The sequence below is a fragment of the Podarcis erhardii genome (assembly GCF_964252035.2).
Source record: "Podarcis erhardii genome assembly, chromosome: 3".
Lineage (NCBI taxonomy): Eukaryota > Metazoa > Chordata > Lepidosauria > Squamata > Lacertidae > Podarcis > Podarcis erhardii.
In genome coordinates, this window is record NC_138507.1 from 79300474 (window position 1) to 79318457 (window position 17984).

Below are 17984 nucleotides of genomic sequence, written 5' to 3' on the forward strand. Positions count from 1 at the left end.
ATCAATTATATAATGTTTGCAGAGTGAAAGCAACAGTGAATACAAATCATATTTGCTGGGTTGATTTCTGTTCCAGGTGTGGAACAAAAAAGCAAACACAGATACTTTCTGCTCCCATTTCTGTTTTTGGCAGAATTCTTTTACATCCCTAGCAGCAACCACAATGAGTGGGATTCCTGTACACACAGTGAGGCTCCCTTTAAAGACTGGTCTGATATCTCCTGTATTGCAGAGGTGCTCCATGGGAAAGTGTTCCATGAATCCACCCCTTGACTCAAGGAAACGGAGGATACTGACAGCCCAGTTCTATGTTCTTACAATTCTATTCAGCCAAGCCTAGGACCAAGCATTAGGTATCATGGTCTCAAGAAAGAGGCATTGAGTCAGGGCTGGTTGTCCATGAGGTGGGCTGAGGTAGCTGCCTCTGGCAGAGAAGTGGTGCCAGCAGCAGCTTCCAGCAATATCTCCCCAGAACTCGCTGCCATTGCTGGCACTGCCATGCAACCAAGGTAAGGGAGGCTAGAGCAGTGACGCTTCAGGTGGTGAAACAGGATGAGCCGCTCCTGTTAGAGTCCTCCACAGAAACACAATTTCACATCTGTTGGTGTTGAAGAAAGGAGACGGTTTCCTTAGTATTGTCCCCCTCACTCTCATTCCCATCCTTATATGTGGTGAGATGTCTGAGCTGTTGCTCACGGGTCATGTACCATGTGGAGACAGTCTCCTCTTGGATATGGATCTCTATAGGTACAGAATTAATCAAGCATGCAGCATTAGTGCTATTTAGCTATGTCTCTCTCAGTGAATATTTCCCAAAAGACAATGGTTCTTGTTGTAAAAGGTTAATCTTGCAGCATGTATTTAGTGCCTGTCTTGTCATACACTCTCCCTCATCATACACTATGGAAGCTAAAACATTTGTTTGGCTTCTTTGGCCACCCTCCTTTGCTCCTTACCCGAGATTCTCGGCTCCTTGCAATTTTGTAATTAGCTTCTGTGAAAACAGAGAGGCTTGGAACATATAGATAAATGGAGACAGGTTGCTGACTCATCCTGAAAGCCAGACTGGACAAATCCTATTAGTTCTGAATAAATAATATCAAAAAGAGCATAGGAGGCAAAGGAGAGAGAAAAACCAAGGTAGATCTCCTGGTACAACCTATGATTGGGGGCGGGAGAGAGAGACAGAGTGACGTTATTCTTCTCTGTATTGGAAATAAAATTATTTGCGAAGGAAGACTCAAAGGAAAAGATAAATATGTTAAGCTCAAATTTGAAATTCCGCTTCCTTATATAAACAGTTTCTACATTATTGACCATGAGATCTGTGTGGCTCTATTTGGGGGGATATAGAAGAATTTGTTGAAAATCTAAAAACAGAACTGTCTGCAAAATTTCAGAATGTCTGTCTCCAAGGGTGGTGGGCGGGAGAGGTGACTTATGTCAAAGCAGAATGGCATGGAATCATATCGGAATACATCGTTGTAATTTACATTTGTTTAACTAACAGTATTTGTCTTCATGTGCTGCAAGTGTCCATTCAAGTATCTGTGGTATAATACAGATTCTGTATGCAAATATTAAAAAGCTTGAATTGTATCCAGTGGTATTTCTCAGCTGATGTCAAGGCTTCTGTCAGTGGAACATGGAGGGAAACAATTGTGGGCTATTTCTCCTTACCCTGGATGTGATTCTTAGGTTTATAGAGGTAAGCTAAATTTCCAGCCACACCTCAGAGGTTTCTACACACACATACCTCATTGCCTCTTGCTTGCCACATGGAGAAAGAGGTAGAACTTCATCACAGTTTAAGGGCACATTCCAGCCAGGCAGACGCACTCAGGGAATTTGTGGAGCATGGCCAGTGAGGTTGGGGAACCACATGTGATTCCTGCATTGCAGGGGGCTGACTAGATGACCCCCAGGTTCACTTCCAACTCTATGATTCTAGAGTGTGATCTTGGGATAGGAGGTGAGGTCTATAGAGGGCCCCGAGGGCCAGCTAGATAGGTCTTGAAGGCTCAATTTGGCCTCTAACTCTGTGGTTCCCCATGCCCTGGGCTATGAACATGCCGAAAGCCAATTTACAGCCCCAGATGACCACATTTAAGGGTTGTTGCTAAGCTGGGTGCTCCAGTCATTTATCTCCCTGCATAACATGTAGGTTGGCTCCAAGTATGTGCTTGCATGTCCAATGTCCATGTGAAGGATTAGACTAAGCAGTTATTCGTTTTATTTTAAAATACAAATAGTTCATCAATTGAGGTTCTAGCTTCAAACATTTTCCCTGATAATCTTTGTGGAGAGATCTCTTCCACATTGTAATATATTGCTTCTTATACTGATCTGTAGCCTGGGCCAAGCATGAGGACATTAATTTTTCACTAGGCAATGGCTGCTGTGAATAATGACTTCAGCTCTCAATGTGTCCTTTTGTGTGAGACAGGCAGGTATGGTGCCAGGTATGAGGTAATTGTAACCCAAAGGGAAACTACTGCAGTGAGTTATGGTATTATGAAGGGAAACCTGAAGGACTAAAAACAGATCTTCTGCAGCACTATGACAATTTTGTGTGTGTGTGTGTGTGTGTGTGTGTGTGTGTCTTCAAGAGATACATGTAAGTAAAAAAGGATGCCTGCTGAAATAGAGTTCCACAACATGGAATGGCCAACACTAAATGCCCAACCCCTAGTGGTGACCTATAGGACCTCTGTAACACAGGGAACAAATAGCAGTGCTCCTCTAGTTGATCTCAATGATCAGGCTGGGATATAAGAGCTCAGGTGTTCCTTAGATTATATTGGTCGCAAGTTCTTCAGAGCTTTGTGTGTCAACGCAAGAACCTTGAACCTGGCCTGAAAACATATGGCTGCCAGTGCGTATGTTTTAGCCAAGATATCACATGTTGTCATCCATCTACTCCCATCAACAGCTGAGCTGCTGCATATGTGGCCAAACAGGAGATAAATGTTAAAGCAGGCATCCCCAACCTTTGGCCCTCCAGATGTTTTGGACTACAGTTCCCATCATCCCTGACCATTGGTCCTGTTAGCTAGGGATCATGGGAGATGTAGGCCAAAACATCTGGAAGGCCGCAGGTTGGGGGTGCCTGGGTTAAAGCATCCTATGAATCCAACCTCAACATCACATGCAAAAACAATGCAGCATATAGTATTCTGATAAACCCTAGGATATAGATTGGGGGGATGCAGTAAATCCCAAGTGAAAGCAAGGTGCTTTGGAAGGATTCTGAGCTTGTCTTAGGAGAAAAAGGATCTGTAAAAAATGCACAAGTCAAAATGGGGACCCACCCCACTGAAGCACATCATGATGCCTCAGCAACTCAGACACCAAAAGCAAAATAGAACACTACAGGCTAGTGTCTGCCAAAATTCAAACTTTTCATATGAAGAAAATCTCTATCGTGACAGAACAATGAAGAGAAACTCTCTATCATGACTGAACAATGAAGCTTATTAAACAAAGGAAGAATTTTATGCAGACACCCCAGTGCAGTGTCTTGGAAGATGAAAGTGAATTCATTTCTATTCTTTGCCCCACCCACCCAATCAAGGGGCCTAGCACAAAATCCACAGGACTGATTTGCCTGTAATTTGGCATGCTTTTGACGTAGGGACATCTTTCTCCCTCTCATGTTTTCATGGTTAGAGATAGTGAGAGTTGTAGGGCACCAGGTTGTAGAGAGCTGTTGTTGCTCATATCAAGAACTTGATTATATCAAGGAATAACAGGTTTTATATAGCTCCACCCTAACCCTCTTTCACTTTTACAATCTTCTCTGTGAGGCAAAAGCAGTTAGAGCAGATAAGGATTTGCAATGGGCTGATCATAACCCAATTTATTATGATATAATATCTAAAAGTCAGGTTTACAGGAAAATTGTGATACAGAAAGGGAGAATAAAGATAGGAAGGAGGAAAGACTCTTCTCAAATAGTAAGCTTTTTACATGCTAACACTATTGATTTTTGTGCGGCAGTAATGGCATTAAAACATCCTTGAGTTTGACATTTGGCTACATTGTTTTTTACAGAAGTGCATCAGTGGAATTCAGATAGATAATCTGAAATGGAAGATTATTCTTCAATTGCAGTTTTACCCTTTCTGTGGAAACGTGCTGTGGGCTGTATTCTTCTAGTGGAAAATACAAATCATTTTCAATCACCATCAGTCTTCTGTGCACACAGACAAATATAATATAATTGTTCTGACTGACACAGAAAAACAGCCTTTTTAAAAGAGTGAGTGAGGCCCTTGAAAAAGAAATTGCTCCATGAAACATGTATTGATAATGTAGCCTGACAGGAAATTCCACGAAAAGCAACAGAGCAAATTAAGTAGTTGGATAACTATCTGAGAGGCTCTCCCATTTCTTTTGATGCTTATATTATAAAGATGGTGCCTCATGATTCCCACTTCACATCATTTATTTTAATCGTTTCTTGGGCCAACTACAACTGGCCATTTTAATCAACTGGATGTAGTAACGTTAACATAATTGTGGTTTCTAATGATATAAAACACACAGAATTACATCAGAGCCACTGCTGCCCCATAGTTAGTTAGACTTGGTTTTGGCAAAGCAGAGCTCAGTTGTGTTATGCCATCCAAGTCACACATGAGTGTGTGGCCTTGGGCAAGTTATCACATACCTATAAAATGGGATGCTGTGAGAGCAAGCAGCAGCAGCTAGAAGAAGCGTGCCTCATATAGAAGAAAAGAACTGGCCCTCCCCTTCTATCCCTCACTGCCTCCTGCTCCCACATCTGTTGTCATTCACTTTTCCCTTTGCTCTATGATTCATCTTCCCTCCCTCACATATGGATATCTAATGTGACACATCAAGCAGTTCTATTAGGGGTGTTCAACAACCACCAGATTCAGTTCAGACCCCAATTCAGTGATTTGGATTTGAACACCTGGGCTTGGGATTCAGACTTCAGAGCCTGCATGATTTGGCTTGTGATTTTGAGACAAACTTCAATTTGAGGGGAAACAAAGCTTCCTCTCCCACCATTCACTTTGGATAAATTTTTTTAAGGCTATAACAATTTTCTTTCTGACAGGTGGATAAAACTTGTAGGCATTGTAGCCCTTGAGAGTGGAGTAAGCCTGCCACATTACAGGCAAATAAATGAGGTAACTTTCTTTTTTAATATATTTTTCAAAGGAAAGAAGAAGAAGAAGAAGAGTTTGGATTTGATATCCCGCCTTTCACTCCCTTTTTAAGGAGTCTCAAAGCGGCTCACATTCTCCTTTCCCTTCCTCCCCCACAACAAACACTCTGTGAGGTGAGTGGGGCTGAGAGACTTCAGAGAAGTGTGACTGGCCCAAGGTCACCCAGCAGCTGCAGGTGGAGGAGCGGGGACGCAAACCCGGTTCACCAGATTACGAGTCCACCGCTCTTAACCACTACACCATGCTGGAAACAGGCTATAGGGTGCTTTTTTGGCAGAGTGATATAAAGTGTGCAGGCACCCTTGCGCCATCAGAGGGGGTGAATTCTGCCAAATTTCATAAGGATAACTCCAATGGTTTTCACCCAAGAGCAGTCTTTACAGTTTTGCATTAAGCAAAAAAAGAATATTCCCTAGTTATTTATAGGAAATTTGTCTGAAAAGAGCAAACCCAAACCTCTACCTGATTGGGGGCCTGAGCAGCTAACAGCAGCAGCCCTTTGCCCTGAGAGTTGGTGACGGTGAAAGACGCCAAATCCCCTCCAGCCTGGGAGATGCTTCTGATGGGTTGCCCACCTGGCTGCTCACCAGCCAGGGGCAAGCAGGCTTCTCTGGCAAGGACATTCCATTCAGGAGGATAGTGGCCCAAACCATTTTCCAGCAGCTGCACCCTACTCCCTTCCACACGTCACCTTCTTCAAACCTTGTTTTCTACCAGCAACATTATCGGTCTTCATTTCATTGGGGATCTGGATGAATAAATGGTGCCACCGTCACCCTCACACTTGATGTTATTCACTGTGCCTGTACTATAGGTGATTTTTTTTCTAGCTCAGTTGGTAGAGCATGATGAAGCTCTTAATTTCAGGGTTGTGGGTTTCAGTTCCACATTGGGCAAAAGATTCCTACAGATTACCCATGTGGTCCCTTCCAAATCTACAACTTTGTGATTTTTAGCTTATTCTCAGCTCTTGTGGACCCCAGGTACTCAACACTACATTATAGAGTTACAAGTGTCATAGAAACATTCAGACACTTCCATTTTGCAACATTTGGGAAAGCAATCATTCATCGTGTAGTATACTGCAAAAGTAAGGATTGGATGCCAAAAATCATACAGTTGCATGTTCAAAATGTAGGTGAAAGGAATTAATTCAGTGGTCTGTGGCTCTACCCATGTACCTTAAACATATATATTTTTTAGATTTTGCATGCTGTTCCCATAAGCATGAATATTTGTTGTATTAATTTTGCTGAAATACAGTTCTGCTCAAGGAGTCCAGTACATTCATATTAGTGAGGATGATACATTTTTGTAGCAATCTTTAAAATATTATGTGGAGTTAAAATATTATGTGGAGTTCTAACTAGGTGCATGCACACAGATGCATACACACACAGACCAAGAGAGAGAGACCAAGTTTCAGAAGGCATTTATCATAAACCCTCACCAAGCCATGAGGGTCCAAATCTGTCAACTAAATGAAATTATGTTGTAAACCACCCTGTGATCTTCAGATTAAGGGTGTTATAAAAATGTAATAAACAAAACAAAACAAAATAAATAAAATATTGACTGTGACTGAAGAAAACTCATTGGACACAACCAAGATACTGTTGAAAACACCTGTTGAAGTCAATGGGATAAATGTCTTAGTTGAGGTTGGTTTTTTTTAGTGTATGTCATTCCACTAATTTTTGTGTGTGCATTACTGTTGAAAATCATAGAATTGAAGGGACCCCGAGGGCCATCTAATCGAACCCCTGCAATGCAGGAATCTCAACTAAATCATACATGACTGATGGCCATCCAACCTGTGCTTAAATACCTCCAAGGAAGGAGAATCTCCTACCTCTCATGGAAGTTTGTTTCACTGTCAAACAGCTCTTACTGCCAGAAAGTTATTCCTAATGTTTAGTGAGAATCTTCTTTCTTGGAATTCCATCCACACAATAACGGACAAGGACAGTTAATAAGCAAGCTGTTAATGTGCCAGCACAGAACAAGAGTTATGCTCACACCAATAACTCCATCTTATTTTTTAAGAGAAATTTCTCTTACATTGTACGTTTCTATAGATCTGTTTCTATACGTTTCTATAGATCTGTTTCTGTGGAAGTGACCTGTGGTCTAACTCTTTATATGGTTTGCTTCATCAACTAATAATTCTATAAAAATCTTCCCAGCATGACAAACAGCACTGCCTCAAAATTACAGGACCTCAGATACTACATGACCATTAATAGTAGTAATGAATAATAGAATGATGGAGAATCATTAATTGCAACATTTTACTATTTGTTCTCTGGACCTATTCTGCAGTTCCAAATTTCATGAGAGTAACTTCACATCTTACAGTGTTCATGTGATGGTTATAATTATTACTTGATAACTGGAACATCTGAAACTTCTGTCATTTATTTAGCTTTCTTACTCATACGTTGCTTTTTGACTCAATGGTCTTCAGAGCATCTAATGACAGGTGGAATAAAGCACTTGCAATAATTAAAAATCATTACAATCAACAGTGATAAGCATCAAGCAAGCACCATAACAAAAAATAGGCGGGCCGTGTAATGAGTCTGCATGGTTCATTGATGCTTAGCATGTAAGGCAGTTAGCCTTTTATGCCGAATGCTGATAAACCATGAACGGGAATTTTATCCATCATATGACAGCTGCCACTTTTAGTGAAGTCATTTTTATGGTAAAAACACACACACAAAAGCCATCAGTTGGTGCTGTGCATTCAATCCCCACCCCCCACCCCAGGCAATCACTATGGCATGGCAGAGAAACATGACTATGGATGAAATGTGGTGGGGTTAAATGTCCAAAGTACTTCTAGTTTGTGTAGAATAACAAGTGAATACCACCCACTGTTCCTATTTTGTTTGAAACAAAGAAAACAATCTGTTTTTGTGTCTCTCTATTAACAGATGTAGGAAGGGCTGGATTTGCAAATACAACAGTTATGACAAATCAGTTTATTGCCAATGGCATGGGAGAGTGGGGCTGTATGTGATGAAGCCACCAACATTTTGTTTTTGTTTTTCTCTTTTAACATTCATTAAATACACACAAGCCCTTCTGATTTTGCCCTCCCAGAACACACCATTGCTAGAGGCATCAAAGCTGACATTAGTATTCTCTGTGAGACGGATTATTCTGTGTAGCTTTTATACTTACTGGAAGGCCATTACGTAGATGTCTGGGCTGTCATATTCAATTTTGCACAGAACCTTTATGTAAATGGGGGAGGGAATCAATATTTTTTACTATGACCATGAATAGAATGCATAAGCTGAAGTAGGCAATAAATGTAGTCTTTGAGAAAGACATATTGCAAGGGGAATGGGTCTTTCTTTTATTTTAGCATCAGCCTGCCATGCATGCTTCCAGTGTAATTACTATTTGTCATCCTCATCCTCATTAGTTTGCCAAACTTGAAGGAAGCTGTCATGCCTCTTTGAATAGTGGACAGTAATAGAAGGACATTGCTTCCCATACCAGTTTCCAGAATTGGTTGGCACTCTTGTTTTAAGCCAAATGGCTGGAAAATAAAGACTTTGTGAAGTGTTATTGATGTGAATAGAAACAATGGAGATGTGCTAGTTATATTTAACGCTTGATCTTAAACCAACTTACATACACTTCATTTATTAGCTAACTATAATGTAAAACAGCCTTTTTTTAAATCTTCAGCCTCAAAGTGGAGAGAATAAATATACTGCTCTAAAAGTGAACAACAGAGCAATGGCAAATGCCACTCCCTCAGCATATATGGTAACATTATGGCCCATGGCAGCAGTGGCACCTCCAAGTCATGTAGACATGGAGGTAGCAGATGCAGTGACATAGAGGATATATCTCCAGGACAACCGCCTGCCCTATGTACAGTGCAACACATGCACAATGATACTGCTTCATGAGCTCCTGTGACACAGACAGCAGTGACACAGCTGGCGCACTTCCTCAAGCATCCCTACAAGCAGGGGGTTCAAATCCCTTTATAAGCTCATTGCCCTATGTTTGATCACAACACCCAACAGGGAAGAAGGAAAGGTAACAGAACATAGCACCCAAAAACCTCCCTTGGCCAGAGGCCTACAGAGAGGACGCACAGGCCTCCTTGGGACAAGTGTTGAAGATGTACTGTGTCAAAGAAAGAGTCTTTTGCCGTTCAGGAGCAAGGAGGAACCTGTGTGGAGCAAATAAGTTGGCAAACCTCCAGGGCTCATGGTTGTGGGCCTTCCTCATGATCTGGAAGGAACTGGGCATGGGGTAGGTCTCATAGCTGTTGGATAGTTGGCTGTGAAGAGCAAAGGGTGGAGACAGAGTGTAATGAGCCATGATCAGCAGCTGGGACACATAGTCCCTAGACCTGGATACACCGTGGGTGTTTGTGAGGAAATCCACCTACCTTCATGCATGGAGAGCCTGGAACAAACTGGCACCTGACAATTTCCAGTTCCTGAAAACTACCAGTTTGTTCCAGGCTCTCCATGCATGAAGGTAGGTGGAGGACTGTAGTGTCTGAGGCCATACTCACCTCTTTCCCTATAAGGGCTGTAGTGGAACTCTGGGTGCACAGTGGCTGTTTGTTCTCCATGCATGTGCTCTGTGATCCTGCAAGGAAAAAGTGTTCTTCAGTGCGTGGCCAGCAGTGGCAGTGGCCTTCACCAAAAGAGAACTTGCATGCATCATGCATGTGAGAGTGAGTGTTTACCCAGTGCAAGAGACGCTACTCTCTTACACTGTGTTAATAGCAAGACAGGACTCTAACAACAACAACAACAACAACAACAACAACAACAACAACAACAGGGTGTGATGATAATATACATAATCCATATATAGGAATAAATCACTCTTAAACAAATACAGACACAAAATAAAACAAAATAAATAAACTACAGGTATGTGAATGCAGGGGTGAAGGAAGGCTCTCCGGCACCCGGGGTGGGGTGTCGAGGGGCGGGGCAAACTTCCCGGTGGCACATGCGCGGCATACGATCCTCTGCTCGTGGCTGCAGTGGCGGCGGCATGATCGTCCACTTGTGGCTGCAGCGGGATGCCTTCTTGTCACCCCCCCCTCAGAGATGGCACCCAGGGTGGACCGCCCCCCTTCCTCCGCCACTGTGTGAATGTGTGGGTGGTAGCAACTGGAACTATTTATAACACAGACATAATGGCCAACAAGTCAGGATTACAAAACATAGCTGCTGTTATACCAAGAGAACGTTAAGTATTCAAACCCCCTTACTCACTGTATCAACAATACCTGTTCATATGCCAAGGTGGGTCCTTGGTCATGTTCCTCATTTACAAATGAAATAAAGTCAGAGCGAACAGGTGTGAAGTTGTCATTTGTCCTTTGGCCCCTAAAGACTCTCAGCTATTTAGTTACTTTTTCCAGCAAGACAATTAAAGCAAGTTGCAGTATTTATTGCAATGTTTTGAGAGAGAGAGATGGGAGACATTTGTAGCATGTATCCCCTGCACCAGCACTTTCCCTTGGAGAGATCATTATTTTTGTTATTTGATAATGTGGGATAGAATGTAGAAAGGAAAACAAATGTACATTATAGCCAATATTGGTTTTGCATTTGTGTTTCAGGCTGATTTAAGTCTAAGCAGCCTTCTAAGCCTCACATGTGAAAATGCTGTACTCTTAAGTTACACAAGTGAAAAATAGCATGAAAGAAAACTACCTCCTCATTCATATTCGCCTTCAGGTACTAAAAATCTAATCATTTTAGCATTAGAGTATGTTTGGCAAGCATTACAAATGGTGAGGGTTTTGGTGCCTTATGGGCAGAGCTCAGAATGAGCAGACGCCACACTGCAGTTCAAATAATATAATTGCAGAACATTATAGTGCAGCTATAACTCTGACATTTTATTTATTCTCCCCTGGTTCTTTCAAGCTTTAAACGACAGATCAAAGAAACAGGAAAAAATAATTGAAAAGCATTGCATTTGCTGCAGTGGAATTAACTGCTGAGTTGAAGCATTTGTGACTAATCTATGTGTATACACTTAGTAAATTAGTTTAAGAATCCCAATTTTTCTAAATGAAGGAGGAAATAGAATATATAGTTCATAAGGTTTAAAAATAATAATGAGAGTAAATGTTTTGATTCTTTATAGAATCATGAGGAAATGTCGTAATTATTTTATAGGCTTTGAAAAACAGTCACAGCCAAAGAGTATGAAAAACTCATAGAATCATAGAATTATAGAGTTGGAAGGGACCACAAGGATCATCTAGTCCAACCCCCTGCAATGCAGGAACTTTTGGCCAACATGGGGCTTGAACCCACAACCCTGAGATAAAGATTCTTATGTTCTATGACTAAGCTATCTAGTGCTGTGATTCAATAAATTTAACAGTCGTTTTCATCTGCTCATCTACCACTTGCTACTCCAATACGGGGGAAATCAGAATTCACTTTAATTGTTCCTAACTCCCCATGATGTAAAAGGTGTCATTCTACCTTCTGCCCTAAGACAGACCTACAGCACCACCCTATGCTGAGTAAGTCTCACTCAGTTCACTTATTCCCAGGGAAGTGTGCATATGATTGCTAGTTGACAAGATAAGCATAATAAATGACACCCAGAGTGGGGCCATCTGAAATGGATAAAGGCTTCTGTGCAAGCCTGTGGTTTAAAAGTATTATTATATTGCTTTATTTTAATATTTGTCCTTTGTTTATCTCAGTAGTAAATGGTCACAGTTTGTTGAAAACATTAAATATGGAAGTGGGCAACCCCACTTCCATTTTATTTTTTTGATGTTTGTTTCTCCTTTCAATTAAATAAAAAGTAAGAGCCCGTGCAGTGCTGATCAATTTTCACTGTATGCTGCAATCATAATAATGGTGTGTGAAAACACAGCTTTTGATCAAACATGGTTCAAGTATTTTTATGATGACTGAACAACGCCTTTCATGACAAAAGTAATTCCAGGCTTCTGAAAATAAATTGCATAAAGGTAAAAGTACAAAGGCAAATTCGCAGAGTTCAGACTCTCACAAAGCTTTACCGAAGGAAACCAGTCAATAAAAATGCTGCCAATTTTTGTTAAGCTTTCACAAGCTATTTAGGGCCAAGGATGTTTCTTTTTCCTTGTGAATACTTGCAGGAAGTGCCACTTCACAGAAAAGAAAAGAAAAGAAAAAAACCTTGGAGGAGCAACTGTCTTGATTTGTCTGTTTCCAGAATGCTAATTTCTCATACACTGAACACAATAGAGATCTTACCTTGAGAACAATCATGCTTCCTTTTACCTCCTAATTTTAGTGGTGCATTTCAGAGGCTACAGAATTGCAGGCAACCAGGGGGTGGGGCCCTGCAAATGAGAAGTTAAAACAGAAGTCTCTTCTTTTGCAGGGAAAGAAAACTTTTGAGAAACCAGAGGACAGGTTTTGACAAAGTACTAATGGGAAGTAGGAGACTGGGGTTTGATCCCCAAGGGGAGAAGGGATTGCACTAATAGTGCCCCACTGCAAGCTTCACAGAGCAGTGACAGTAGGCACACTGGATAGATTTGGAATTCGGTATCAGGAGATGTGAGTTCAAGCCCCCTCATGGGCAATGGAGCAAAATGGTACCACACTTCCTTTGCACTGTAGAACATCTCACATTTTTGTAGAACATCTTGTAGAACATCTCACATTTTATACACAGAGAGGGTCCAAGGTTAAAACCCACAGTATACCTTTACACTAGGAAGGAGGGAAGGGATCCTCCATACCCAGGCACTCCTGGGCCAATTACAAGGTGTTCTGCATGGGCCAGTAGCCTATTTCCACATTGGGCAAATAGGTCTTTTGGCCAACTTCTCCCTCTGTCAACAAGTGTGAAAAGTCCACCCTCCTACCTTTTCTGCCTGATAAGCCAGCCTTATCAGTTAGCATTCCAGCAGAATGTAGTTCCTCCTTTCTCCCCACCCTCAACAACATACATGCTGGCAGAAGCAGTCATCCCACTTGTGGACCTCGAGAGGCCTGCTGCCTCAGGACACAGTATTTCTGCTTGAACAGAGAGAGGAGTAGGGACAGCTAGTTCTGGTAATCTGTGGTCTCTACAAAACTGCACAGAAAGTTTCAGGCCCCACAGCAAAAAGATAACCAAGAACATTTGTGAGTGTGGGTGACCTGGAGAACTCTGCCTTTGAGGAAGAAGTAAGGACTTGAATATTCTCAATCCCCTTGATTTTTACAGATTCTGTGCATGATTGAATCAAGGAAGCTCTTTCACTGATGTATCCTACAGATTCAAACTATAAATTAATTTTGCACAGTTTTGTTTCTTACCAGTCAGTATTTTCAACCACCTTGTCTTCCATCTTATTAGTATCTTCAAGAAACAGAGTTGTCTGAATCTGTGTTTGCTCACATTCATAAAATTTTGTTCCCTTTCTCTACAGTATGGATCAAAAACTGTAGCCCAGGAGTTTTGGATAAAAGGGGAAATTCATATTATATTAATAGATTCCACCACTGATGTTTTATTTTAATAACTCACTTTGTCTCTTCCCCTCTCTTTATTTAAATACCATAGCACGAGTGCGAAGGACTTTGTGATTCATTTTATTAGAAAAGAAAATTTAATAACTATAAAATGAAGATGTTATTTAACTTGTTCAGAGATCTTGCAAATAGTGGAAACATTTTCTGTTATGGCAGTGCCTTATGATCTTAATGTAAGAGTTTATTAAAATAAAATAAGGACTAGTCAGTTTTGTACAAAAGTATTATTTGAGGTTTTCCTTCTCTGATAATGCTTATTTCAAAATAAATACAATAGTATTGTGTCTTAATGCCAGAGTTTGGTTTCAAGGATTCTGTGTAGATGTAAAAACATGCATACCCAGAAGCCCCAGGGTGCTCTCACAAGATCTCATGGGGCCATCTGAGTCCCCACATTACAAGGGTCAGCAAACTTTTTCAGCAGGGGGCCGGTCCACTGTCCTCAGACCTTGGGGGCCGGACTGTATTTGGGGGGGGGGGGGCAGGAAATGAACGAATTCCTATGCCCCACAAATAACCCAGAGATGCATTTTAAAGAAAGGGGCACATTCTACTCATGTAAAAATACCAGGCAGGCCCCACAAATAACCCAGAGATGCATTTTAAAGAAAAGGGCACATTCTACTCATGTAAAAATACCAGGCAGGCCCCACAAATAACCCAGATATGCATTTTAAATAAAAGGACACATTCTACTAATGTAAAAACACGCTGATTCCTGAACCATCCATGGGCCGGATTTAGAAGGTGATTGGGCCGGATCCAGGCCCCGGGCCTTAGTCTGCCTACCCATGCCCCACAAGATCTCATGGGAGCATCTCAGTCTGGGCATGATTAGAGAACCTTGCTTGCAAAACGAGGTAGTGAGCATAGAAGCTATTTTGTGCTGGAACAATCCAGCACAAAAAGAGTTTTAAAGCTTTCTGCTTTGCTTTCCAAGCAAGGCTTTCTAATTGCACTGGCTGCAGAAGCCCCACAATGCTCTCACTAGTGGGGACATTCAAGTTCCTGTGAGATCTTGTGGGAGTATCCCAGACCTGGCGTGTAAAGAGTTTATTATTGGATGCTACTCAAGTTCAATTGCCACATCAATCTCAGGCACAGATTAGCCAGCCTTCCAGGCTTCCAGTACTTCAATTAAAGGCCAAGAAAAGACAACATCAAATGCAGAAGTGCAGGTGGCAGAGGAAGGTTCAGAAGAAAGGTAATATCTCAAGTCCCTATTGCTACTAGAGGTTTTGAGATGAAATTTATAGGAATATATGTTTGGCCAACAAGAAACCAAGAGGATAGGTCTCATGTGTGCAAGCTTAAGTGCACACTTGAACACTCCAACTATACCCCTTGATTAAGTGAAAGGAAGAAAACAAAAACAAAAAAACAGTTGGACAGGCAGGATAAATCCCTACAAACACTTAGGGTGAATTTAGGCAAATCTTTACCCATTTCGTTAAGTCAATTGCTTACTTGCCTGTTCCATTTCACTATGACATGCTATTAATTATATTTGAGTCTGCGTAAAAATAAATGTGACAAGAACAAATGATAGGTAATAACAGGAGCCATAAAAAGGTGGTAAGCACACTGTACTCGTCTCACGTACATTGTCATAATGGTTCACAAAGACACAGAAGTCTTGTTTTTTTTTCTTTTTACCTCTAGTTGACTTCTAAATTCTTAACCACTATAACTTTTCAAAGCACTGTGTGATTGTCAGATAATCTCATCCAGAGCTGCTTCTTTTTCAGCCAGAACTCGCTGCAACTCAGTTCCAGCACCTCTCAGGTGAGCACCATTGCCATTCTTAAGACAAGAAGTGAGGTGTTCGTGGTGAGAAAAATATCACTGATCTTATCAACACATATTGTGTGTTAAGAAAAGAGCAATGAAATGAGGCTTCGGAATCTCTATTTCTTTATTTTGTTGGTATGCTACCTCCAAGGGCTCAGAGCATCTATTTTGTCCTCACAACAGCCCTGTGAGATAGGCCAATCCAAGAAATTGTGATGGGGCCAAGGTCACAGAGTAAGATTCATGGTGAAGAGGCATTTGCATCAGGTCTCCCAAGCCTATATTCAACACTGCATTAACTTCACCGGCTCCCACAGCCAATATGAAGAGAGACAGCTATAACTTTACCCATACAATGTCCCTAAAAGTGGAAATGATGGGTCACCATGGCCTACCATTTCCCAATGGCAGATTCAAGGCTTCAATTTGTGCAGTGCAGCATCAGGCCAGCAGCAGAGCTGCCATGTTGCCAATTTTTATTAAGTAAAATAACAATGAAGAAACTCCACCAACTGCTAGCCACTTCAGAGCCCTCTTCCTTGAGCACCCAAATTCCTAGAATTTTAATGGATGACCAAGTAAATAGGACACCATCCCAGGCACTTCTGGAGATACCAGATGATCCAATATGTAAGACACCTGGTCACACTAAAAGAGACATGGGCCATTCAAATCCAGATTCTCTATTTATTGTGTAGTAGTGACTAAGGCCCAAAACTCACCTTGGGAATGAAAGGAAAGAGGCTGAGGAATCCTTCCCCTTCTCCAAATAGATACTAGGTCAACTTAGTGCAGGGTAGAGAAAATGCTGCTCTCCAGATGTTGTAGTGGCTAATGGATAAGGCTAACGATTTAGTGACATCTGGAGGGCCACAGATTAGCCACCCCTACCTTATAGCTTATGCATTGTAGGAGATGTTTCCCACATGGGCCCATTGAACAGGGGTCCAGCCAGCTGAGTTGCTTGGGTGTTGGCCTCAGCTCGTTTCCATTTATGGAAAGTGGGCAAAAGAGATTTCCCTTGCTAATATTTTCTGAAGGTTGAAAGCCAGAGCTCTCTTCGGTGAAGAGTAATAACATTAGTCATTGTGGTTGAAAGGGGTTTCCACTTGACCTGTTCTGAACCTCTGGAAGGCTGCACATGGAGAATGCAGACTCAATTGCTGTAGCATGTGGAGTGATCATCCAACAGAAGTAGCTGAACTAAATGCTGGGCTATCACTTTTTATTCAACAAAGACTTGTAAATCAATGAATAAGTTTAAAATGGCTTCAGACCATTTGGTGAGGTGGGTGTGTGGGTGGGTGTAGATACATAGTCTCAGGTATTTTTTAAAGCAGATTTTGCAAGCAGTTAAGCCAGCACTGACAGCTAAGTAATATCAATGGAGTCCATATAAAATTGTCCAGGCTTGGGAGTATTCCATAGCTAAGATGAATGAACACTGGACTGAAATACCCAATTCATGCACTCATCTAAACACACACCTGTCATAGACAGGACAGCCTGCTCAGTTCTCTCCACCAGAGGATTTTGTATTGTCAGCAGAATAAAGTTGCCAGCCAATTAAGCTTTTTCAGAGGATTTCTAGGTGGCCTTTCTCAGACTCAGTCCACACCAGGCTTCCTCAAACTTGGTCCTCCAGATGTTTTTGGCCTACAACTCCCATGATCCCTAACTAGCAGGACCAGTGGTCAGGGATGATGGGAATTGTAGTCTCAAAACATATGGAGGGCCAAGTTTGAGGAAGCCTGGTCCACACCGATTACTGGTCTGGCTAATGTAAAAAAGGCAGGTAATTCCAAGGACTTCTGAGTGAAACAACAGAAGGAAGGCAAGATATTGAGGGAGGGAGTCATTCACTACAGATGTTAGCATTTATGGTCAAATCTTTTGTGAGGTTCTGGTGATAGTCAGTGGGTATCAGCCTGAGGCATCTGTTGTTCTGATAATTATGTTTTATTAAAACTGTTAAATTTCAACATTGCATTTAAGATCTGAAATTATGTGGAAAATCAAAGAGGTGATATTTACTTGATGTCATGCTTTATATAGTTATCAGATGAAAATTACCGTATTTTTCCCTCTATAACACGCAGATTTTTTCTCCTAAAAAGGAAGGGGAAATGTCTGTGCGTGTTATAGAGCGAATGTGTGGTCCCTGGAGCCGAAAAACCAGACAAAAATCAAATCGCGACGCTTCAAGGAAAAGGGAAAACTGAAAAGAGGAAGCGGCTGCTTTCCTGCATTCTGCCTCAGGGTCTTACTGCCCACCCTCCTCTGTTTCGTTGCTGTGTTTGCTGAAACGGAACAAAGAGCAGGGAAAGCCCCTCCCCTCCAGGCAAGCTCCGGTGCTGCTGGGGGAGAGGGAGAGAGAGGGGGGAAGGGAGAGAGAGGGGGGGAGGGAGAGAGAGGGGGGAGGGAGGGAGGGAGGGAGGGAGGGAGGGAGAGAGAG

General features: G+C 41.8%; 1 protein-coding gene and 1 long non-coding RNA gene across 6 annotated transcripts in view; one reads left to right on the plus strand and one right to left on the minus strand.

Annotated features, from left to right (window-relative positions):
- CHRM3 (cholinergic receptor muscarinic 3) overlaps positions 1–17984 on the plus strand; it is a 230554-nt gene that overhangs the window by 182439 nt on the left and 30131 nt on the right. The window lies entirely within an intron of this gene.
- The window catches only part of LOC309338892, a 92632-nt gene continuing 82583 nt past the window's right edge, over positions 7936–17984 (minus strand). Inside the window, exons 1-3 of one of the 2 annotated variants that reach the window (XR_014155094.1) lie at positions 12467–12747; positions 9751–9827; positions 7936–9510 (exon numbers count right to left, since the gene is read on the minus strand). This is a non-coding gene — a long non-coding RNA (uncharacterized lncRNA). Of the gene's footprint in view, positions 9511–9750; positions 9828–12466; positions 12748–17984 lie in introns of those variants that run through there. The other variant, XR_014155093.1, reaches the window with a different exon arrangement.